Consider the following 7,443-nt stretch of genomic DNA (forward strand, 5'->3'; position numbering starts at 1 on the left):
TAAGGGGCCCAAGGCTTCTTGCTTTAGTTAATTGGCACAATGCACCATAGTTAGCAAAGACACTAAGTAGCATCCTAGTTTAACGCTGTCAGCGCTCTATCTCTACTTGATAAGATTCTCCTAACTCCCTCTCTCACTGGAGCCCACGCAGCCCTCCGTCCTGCCGAAGGACTTCACGGGGACTTCTGCCGGCTCCGGGTGCCCGCACACAGACAGAAATGGCTTTGAGAGAAAACAATCAGGAGGAGGAGAGCTCAGAGACTGCGGCCGGCTTCGGCCACCTTCCCCTCGCTTTCCCTCTCCGTGTTCAAACCGAGCACTGTTCTGCCGTCAACCTTCGCTGCCTCTGCCCGCGGCGCCGGGCTTTCGCGGGTGCCATTGCTCCTCTACATATTTTATCCTTCCTTTTGTAAGGAATGGTCCAGCAATTCGTGTCACTAAGGGATTTGAAGGGTTACCATCGAGGCCCGGGTCTAGGTGATAAGAGAACAAAGGGGTTTTTAGGGAAAAGTGCTGACTACTGCAGGGGATGTTGCTAGAGTTTCTGAAATCCGGCGCAGAGGCTCCCAAACGAGGAGGAAGGGGGAGCTGAAGGACAATTGAAGGACAAAAGCCTGAGAGGAAGACAACCAGCATTCAGCCCGAGCAAGCCCCGAGAGACCACCAGAGACTGGTACGCAGGCGCCCCTGGGAGGGGTTTCGGATTCCGGAAACCAATTCTAATAACCCTGCCTCTTCTCGAAGTAGTAATGAATATGTATTAGCCTGGGAGCATCAAAACCAGCCGCCTTACGTAACAGGCGTGCGTCCTGGGGGAGCAGAGACTCCCGGCGCACCCAGCGCTGCTTGCTTGCCTCTATTCGTTTAATAAATTGTAAACTTTGATTGTAATCCTATTTGGATTTATAACAGCCATTTATAACACTTTTTATATTTGTATTTTATTTAAGGCTGTCTTGCCCCCCTCCCCCCCCAGCCTCGCTGCTCGCCAATAAAGCTGGCGCAGGGGCTAAGGGATTTGAAGGGCCTGCTTGTACACCTAAGGGATTTGAGGGCCTGCTTGTACACCTTTGGGGACTGCCTCTTTTGGGGGGGGGGGGGGGGGGGGGGGTGTTAGGAGCTGCTTGTATACTTTTTTAGGCATTCCTCTGAGAGGGGGTTGGGAGCTTCGTGTATACTGGGGGGGGAGGGCCTCCCTCGAGGTGGAAGCGGGGGGGGTTGGAGCGTTTCTACACTGTAGGGGCCTGCCTGTACACTTTTGGGGCCTGCCTTGGAGGGGTTGGGAACTGCTTGTACACCTTTGGGGCCTGCGTCTGCGCGGGGCGGGGGGGGTTAGGGGGTTGGAGCTGTTTTTAACCTTTCGGGCTTGCATCTGGAGGGGCTTGGGGCCTGCCTTTGGGGGGGTGGTTGTGAGCTGCTTGTATACTGTAGGGGCCTGCTTGTACACCTTTGGGGCCTGCGTCTGGGGGGGGGTGGGAGCTGCTTGTACACTGTTAGGGCCTGCCTTGGGGGAGGGGTTGGGGCATGTGCCTTGGGGGCATGGGGTTGGGAGCTGCTTCTACGCTGTAGGGGTCTGGGTCTTGGGGGGTTGGGGCTGTTTGTACACCTTTGGGGCGTGCCTCTGGGGAGGATGGGGAGTTGCTTGTACACCTTTGGGGCCTGTGTCTGGGGGGGGGTTGGGGCCTGTGCCGGGGGGGTTGGGAGCTGCTTGTACGCTCTAGGGTCCTCTGGCAGGCTTTGGGGCCTCCCTTTGAGGGGGGCAGTTGGGAGCTGGTTGTACACCTTTGGGGCCTGAGTCTGGGGTGTGGGGGCTGGGGCTGAGGCCTGGGGCCTGGGGCATGCATCTGGGTGGTGGTGGGGGGGGGTCCAGTTCATGGGGGGGGGTGGGTTGGGAGCTGCTTGTGGACAGTTGGGGTCTGCATCCGGGTGTGGCTGGGGCCTGCTTGTAGACTTCTGCAGCCTGTGTCTGGTGTTTGGGGGCTTTTCTGTAGTGTTTGGGGATTGCATTTTGGCTTTGGGATGTGTCTAGAGCTTCTGGGGCCTAGCTGTAGTGCTTGGGGCCTGCGTCTGGGGCTTTTCTGTAGCATTTTGGTAGCGTGTTTGTGATTTGGGGTCTGTATCCAGGGTTTTGCCTTTTTTGTAGTTTTCAGCTTTGTGTCTGTTTCTTTGTTGGTTGCCTGGGGTTTGGGGTTTGGATCATTAGTCAGTGTCATTAGCGTCGGGGGGTTGATATGAAGGGTTAGGGTTGTGGTTAGAGTTGTTAGGGTTAAAGAGAATAAGGATTTTAGGGTAAGGGGATCAAGGTTGTGGGAATAAAAATGTTTTTGCACAGAGTTACATCGTTTAGAGGGAAGGAGGGTGGTATTGATATATGCTTGCAGTGATAAGAAAGCTTAACAGACAACCTTGTAAAATGCAGACAACCAGAATCCTTAGAGCAATTGGGTGGAAATCACGGTGTAAGAAACATTACCACCTCAAAGAGGAAAACAGTCAAGAAAAAAATAAAATTGACTAGTAACAGGCCAGCAGCTGTGTATTTTCTGTGAAGCACTGGATAGATCGTGAACATGGATTACCCAGTCAATGGGGAAACTGGGGAGGGTCCTGGTCACCGAGAGGAAAAAAAAAATTATATAAACTGTGTTATGGAACTAGTAGGTGGCTTGTGGGACGCCTGCCATTGCAATCGTGAATAAAAATGCTACCTCACTGAGATACTTGCCTGAGCCTATGGTATTGGTTACAGAGTGTTTCTAATAAGGTGTTAGGGTTTTAAGGTTTCAGGGCTAAGGCACTAGGGTTGGGTTTCAGGGTTAGGGTTTCCAGGGTTTAGGGTTAGGATTTTAAGGTTGTTAGGGTTGGAGTTATAAGGGTTAGGGTTTGGGGGTTAGTGTGTTAAGGTTTTAAAGTATTTTGTGGTTTTAGTGTTGATAGGGTTTTTAGGGTTAGGGTCTTAGGGTTTTAGTTATGGTCAGGTATTTAGGGTTAGGGTTTTAAGGTCTTATTTTTTTTTTTTTTTTTAAGGTTAGGGTCTCCAGCGTTAGGGCTTTGAGAATCTTTACGTTTTGGGTTAGGGTTTAGAGGGTCTTAATTTTTAGGGTTAGGGCTTTTAGGCGTAGGTCTAGTGTGGTAAATTTTATCGGGTTAGGACTGTAAGGGTTTTTAGGGTTAGGGTTTCTAGGGTTTTTTGGGGTAGGGGTTAGGGTTAGATCCGTGGGAGCCGTAGTGTTAGGGGTCAGGGTTCCTAGGGGTAAGGCCCAATATTAGGGTGGAAGGCCAAACTAAGGGGGGAGCCCCCCCCAAAATTGAAGGGTCGAAGCCCCAATTTAGGGGAAGAAACGTCAAAATTGTGGGGTCCCCCAAAATTGGGCGGAAGAGCTCTTAATATTGGGGGAAACCCAAAAAAGGAGGGTGGGGGACTCTAAAATTGGGGGGACCCCCCAAATTGGTTGTGTCCCCCCCCAAATTGGTTGTGTCCCCCCCAAAATTGGTTGTGTCCCCCCCAATTAGGGGAGGAACCCCCAAAATTGGGTGGGCGAACCCCCATATTGGGGGGGCAGAACACTTAAATGGAAGTGTGAAATTCCAGAATTGAATGTGGACCCCCCAGAACAGTCTTCAGGGGTTTAGTGTGGTAAATTTTATCGGGTTAGGGCTGTAAGGGTTTTTAGGGTTAGGGTTTCTAGGGTTTGTTGGGGTAGGGGTTAGGGTTAGATCCGTGGTTGCCATAGCGTTAGGGGTCAAGGTTCTTAGGGGTTAGGCCTAATATTAGGGCGGAAGGCCAAAATAAGAGGGTGGGAGCCCCCCCCAAAATTGAAGGGTTGAAGCCCCAAGTTAGGGGAAGGAACGTCAAAATTGTGGGGTCCCCCAAAATTGGGCGGAAGAACTTTTAATATTAGGGGGGAACCCAAAAAAGGAGGGTGGGGGACTCTAAAATCGGTTGTGTCCCCCCCAAATTAGGGGAGGAACCCCCAAAATTGGGTGGGCGAACCCCCAAATTGGGGGGAAGAAGACTTAAATGGAAGTGTGAAATTCCAGAATTGGATGTGGACCCCCCAGAACAGTCTTCAGGGGTTTAGTGTGGTAAATTTTATCGGGTTAGGGCTGTAAGGGTTTTTAGGGTTAGGGTTTCTAGGGTTTGTTGGGGTAGGGGTTAGGGTTAGATCCGTGGTTGCCATAGGCTTAGGGGTCAAGGTTCTTAGGGGTTAGGCCTAATATTAGGGCGGAAGGCCAAAATAAGAGGGGAGGAGCCCACCCAAAATTGAAGGGTTGAAGCCCAAAGTTAGGGGAAGGAACGTCAAAATTGTGGGGTCCCCCAAAATTGAGCGGAAGAGCTCTTAATATTGGGGGAAACCCAAAAAAGGAGGGTGGGGGACTCTAAAATTGGTTGTGTCCCCCCCAAAATTGGTTGTGTCCCCCCCAAAATTGGTTGTGTCCCCCCCAATTAGGGGAGGAACCCCCAAAATTGGGTGGGCGAACCCCCATATTGGGGGGGAAGAACACTTAAATGGAAGTGTGAAATTCCAGAATTGAATGTGGACCCCCCAGAACAGTCTTCAGGGGTTTAGTGTGGTAAATTTTATCGGGTTAGGGCTGCAAGGGTTTTTAGGGTTAGGGTTTCTAGGGTTTGTTGGGGTAGGGGTTAGGGTTAGATCCGTGGTTGCCATAGCGTTAGGGGTCAAGGTTCTTAGGGGTTAGGCCTAATATTAGGGCGGAAGGCCAAAATAAGAGGGGGGGAGCCCCCCCCAAAATCGAAGGGTTGAAGCCCAAAGTTAGGGGAAGGAACGGCCAAATTGTGGGGTCCCCCAAAATTGGGCGGAAGAACTCTTTAATATTAGGGGGGAACCCAAAAAAGGAGGGTGGGGGACTCTACAATTGGGGGGGACCCCCAAAATTGGTCGGGTCCCCCCAAATTAGGGGAGGAACCCCCAAAATTGGGTGGGTGAACCCCCAAATTGGGGGGAAGAAGACTTAAATGGAAGTGTGAAATTCCAGAATTGAATGTGGACCCCCCCCAGACCTGGGGAGGAATCCCCAAACTTGGGGGGGACCCCCAAAATTGGGGTTAAAGCCCCAGATCCCGGGGAGCTAAGCCCCAAATTAAGGGAAGGAACCTCAAACATGTGGTGAGAACCCCAACATTGGGGGAAAGAACCTTAATATTAGGGTGGCAGGCCAAGAAAGGATGGTGGGGGCCTCCAAAATTGTGGGGGGCTTGGAATTGGGGGGAATCCCCAAAATGGAGGGGGAACCCCAAAAGGGGGGGGGGGGGCGAAGCACCAAATTAGGGGAAGGAACCCCAAAATTGCGGGGAAGAACTCTGAAATGGAGAGCTGAAAACCCGAAATTGAGGGGAAACCCCCCAAAACGGCGGGAAAACCCTCCATAAACACGAAACCGGTAATGTAACAGAGCAAAAAATGGCGTCCTACGGCAAGGTGCGAGGCTCAATTTTCTGGGGAGTGCTGGGAAATGTAGTTCTTGGCCACCGGGTTTCCGGGAGTCCATATTGTTTTCCCAGAGCATGCCGGGAGATGTAGTTCTCGGACACTGGGCTTCCGGGAGGCCATGTTGGTTTCCCATCTTTGCTAGACTCCGGGTGCTCTGGCTTCACAGAGAAACCCCCAAACTGAAAAATGTACCTGCTAATATATTGGGCTCTAAATGTAGCCCTGGGTTAATTGAATAACAATCCCTGGGTAAGATTGAAGTGCAGGAGGGGTTGGCTACGGTTTTAAGAGCCGGTTTGCAGAAAAGGGATTTCCCGTTAAGAAATGGCATATACTGATTGTTCTCTTCCTTGCTCTGCCAAGACCTCAAGCACATCTTGGAAGCCAGGCAGAATCCGTGGAGCCAATGGAGTTCTCAAGCTCGACTTCAGCTTCTTCCCAGCTAGAAGAAGCAAGGACACGCCGGCTGAGTTCCACAGGCAACGCGCCCGTATCTGTAGACGAGGATTTAGAGATGCTACTTTGGGAACTCTCAGACGGCATACTGGAAGCCGAGCTCGACTTGGACCCAGGGAAGGATGAGGATGACCTCCTCCTTGAGCTTTCCAAGATGATTGATGATTGAACTGCATAGTCCTATGGTATATTAAAAAAAAAAAAAAAAAAGAAAAAAAAGAAAACAACTCTTCTTCTTGTTGGATACCCTGAGGTGATCCTTTTTCTAACTGAGGCTTTGCAATGAGACTTAAAGCACAGTTGGAACTGGTAGAAATTGGCAGGATCTGCACTCAGTTGTCCTAAGTTTTCCTGCTGGTCAGAGTTAAGGTCTTGTGCATAGTTCCGTAACTATAGGTGGCTACCTTTGATATCAAGAGGACAAAGCACTTGTTTCTTTTGGCACAGAAAGATGTCCATCGGCACGCTGTGGTGGCTGTGAATTGACGTAGTGATGGAGCGATGCTCTGAAGGCTTAAACGGAAAGCTTCTTCCTTCCGCCCCCCTTGGCACAGCTCGATGTTGGGCACATTGTGAAGCCTGGGTGTTCTGATTTCTCGGACAGTTGATACCCAAATCCCGGAGTTACTATGTCAACTCTTGACTTTTATTTGTGTATGCCATTGTTTTGACTGTAATCTTTTCAGATGATGAAGCTGTAGGGGCGGGAGGGAGCAAAATAATTATTCTAGCGTTGTGGACCAAACATGCTGCCAGGAGTGGTGGTGGTGGGGTCAGCCCACCCGGCCTTACTTTCAATTATCAGGGATGATAAAATGGTGTGAAAAGCAGCAGCTCTGCGATACGGCTACGCTACCCCCACTCCCTTCTCTTGTGCTGTACCAAAGTTCCCCCAAGCTTTGGTTGGTGCTTTTTGCTGGTGACAGTAGGACTCCAGGGCGAGTAGTCGGGACTCTCCTGCAGTAACTGGGTCAATTAAGGGTTGGTTTAAGTGCCTCCTGGTTTTTAAAATTGCTCCCCTGAGCTGCTGGCTCTGCTGCCTGCTACAGCAAATGTTCGGGTGCCGTCAGCGTCGCACTTGGGCGTGGGCACTGACCCTGCGGAGGAGAGCTGAGACTCGCGTGTATTGTGTACCCTGCCGCCAGTGATCGTTTTCCCCTAGCAGATCTATTTTGAATCATTTCCCTAAATTTTAGAGGAACTTTAGGCTCTTTGTGCTATGATTTGTGAAGCTGTAGGGGCCCTCAGGCATTTGCTGCTGGCAGAGGAAAACCGCTTATCGAATTTGTTGTAAATACTTTCTGTTTGGACAACAACGCCTGTGTGTGTGTGTGTGTGTGTGTGTGTGTGTGCGTGCTTTGACGACCCCCTGCGACGCCCCAGCTCCGCGAGGGAAGCTTTGAAGCGGCTCTGGGAAAGCCTCTGCGGAAGAAACCGCTGCTAGTGACTTGCGGAAAAGGGACTCCACAATCAGTGAGATTGTAAAGCAGGTATGTTTATTCAGCGCTGGGCAGCACGGGAGGTCGTGGGCATG

The 7,443-nt window shown here is 51.0% G+C and overlaps 1 long non-coding RNA gene across 1 annotated transcript; it reads left to right on the forward strand.

The window, feature by feature from the left end:
- Positions 1-4,581: 4,581 nt before the first annotated feature.
- On the forward strand, positions 4,582-6,136 carry LOC136791279 (uncharacterized). The gene is made up of 2 exons (XR_010832912.1): positions 4,582-5,702; positions 5,817-6,136. It is a non-coding gene; the product is annotated as an uncharacterized lncRNA (long non-coding RNA).
- Positions 6,137-7,443: the final 1,307 nt, after the last annotated feature.

Source organism: Anser cygnoides, chromosome 7 (genome assembly GCF_040182565.1).
Source record: "Anser cygnoides isolate HZ-2024a breed goose chromosome 7, Taihu_goose_T2T_genome, whole genome shotgun sequence".
In the NCBI taxonomy this organism is placed as follows: domain Eukaryota; kingdom Metazoa; phylum Chordata; class Aves; order Anseriformes; family Anatidae; genus Anser; species Anser cygnoides.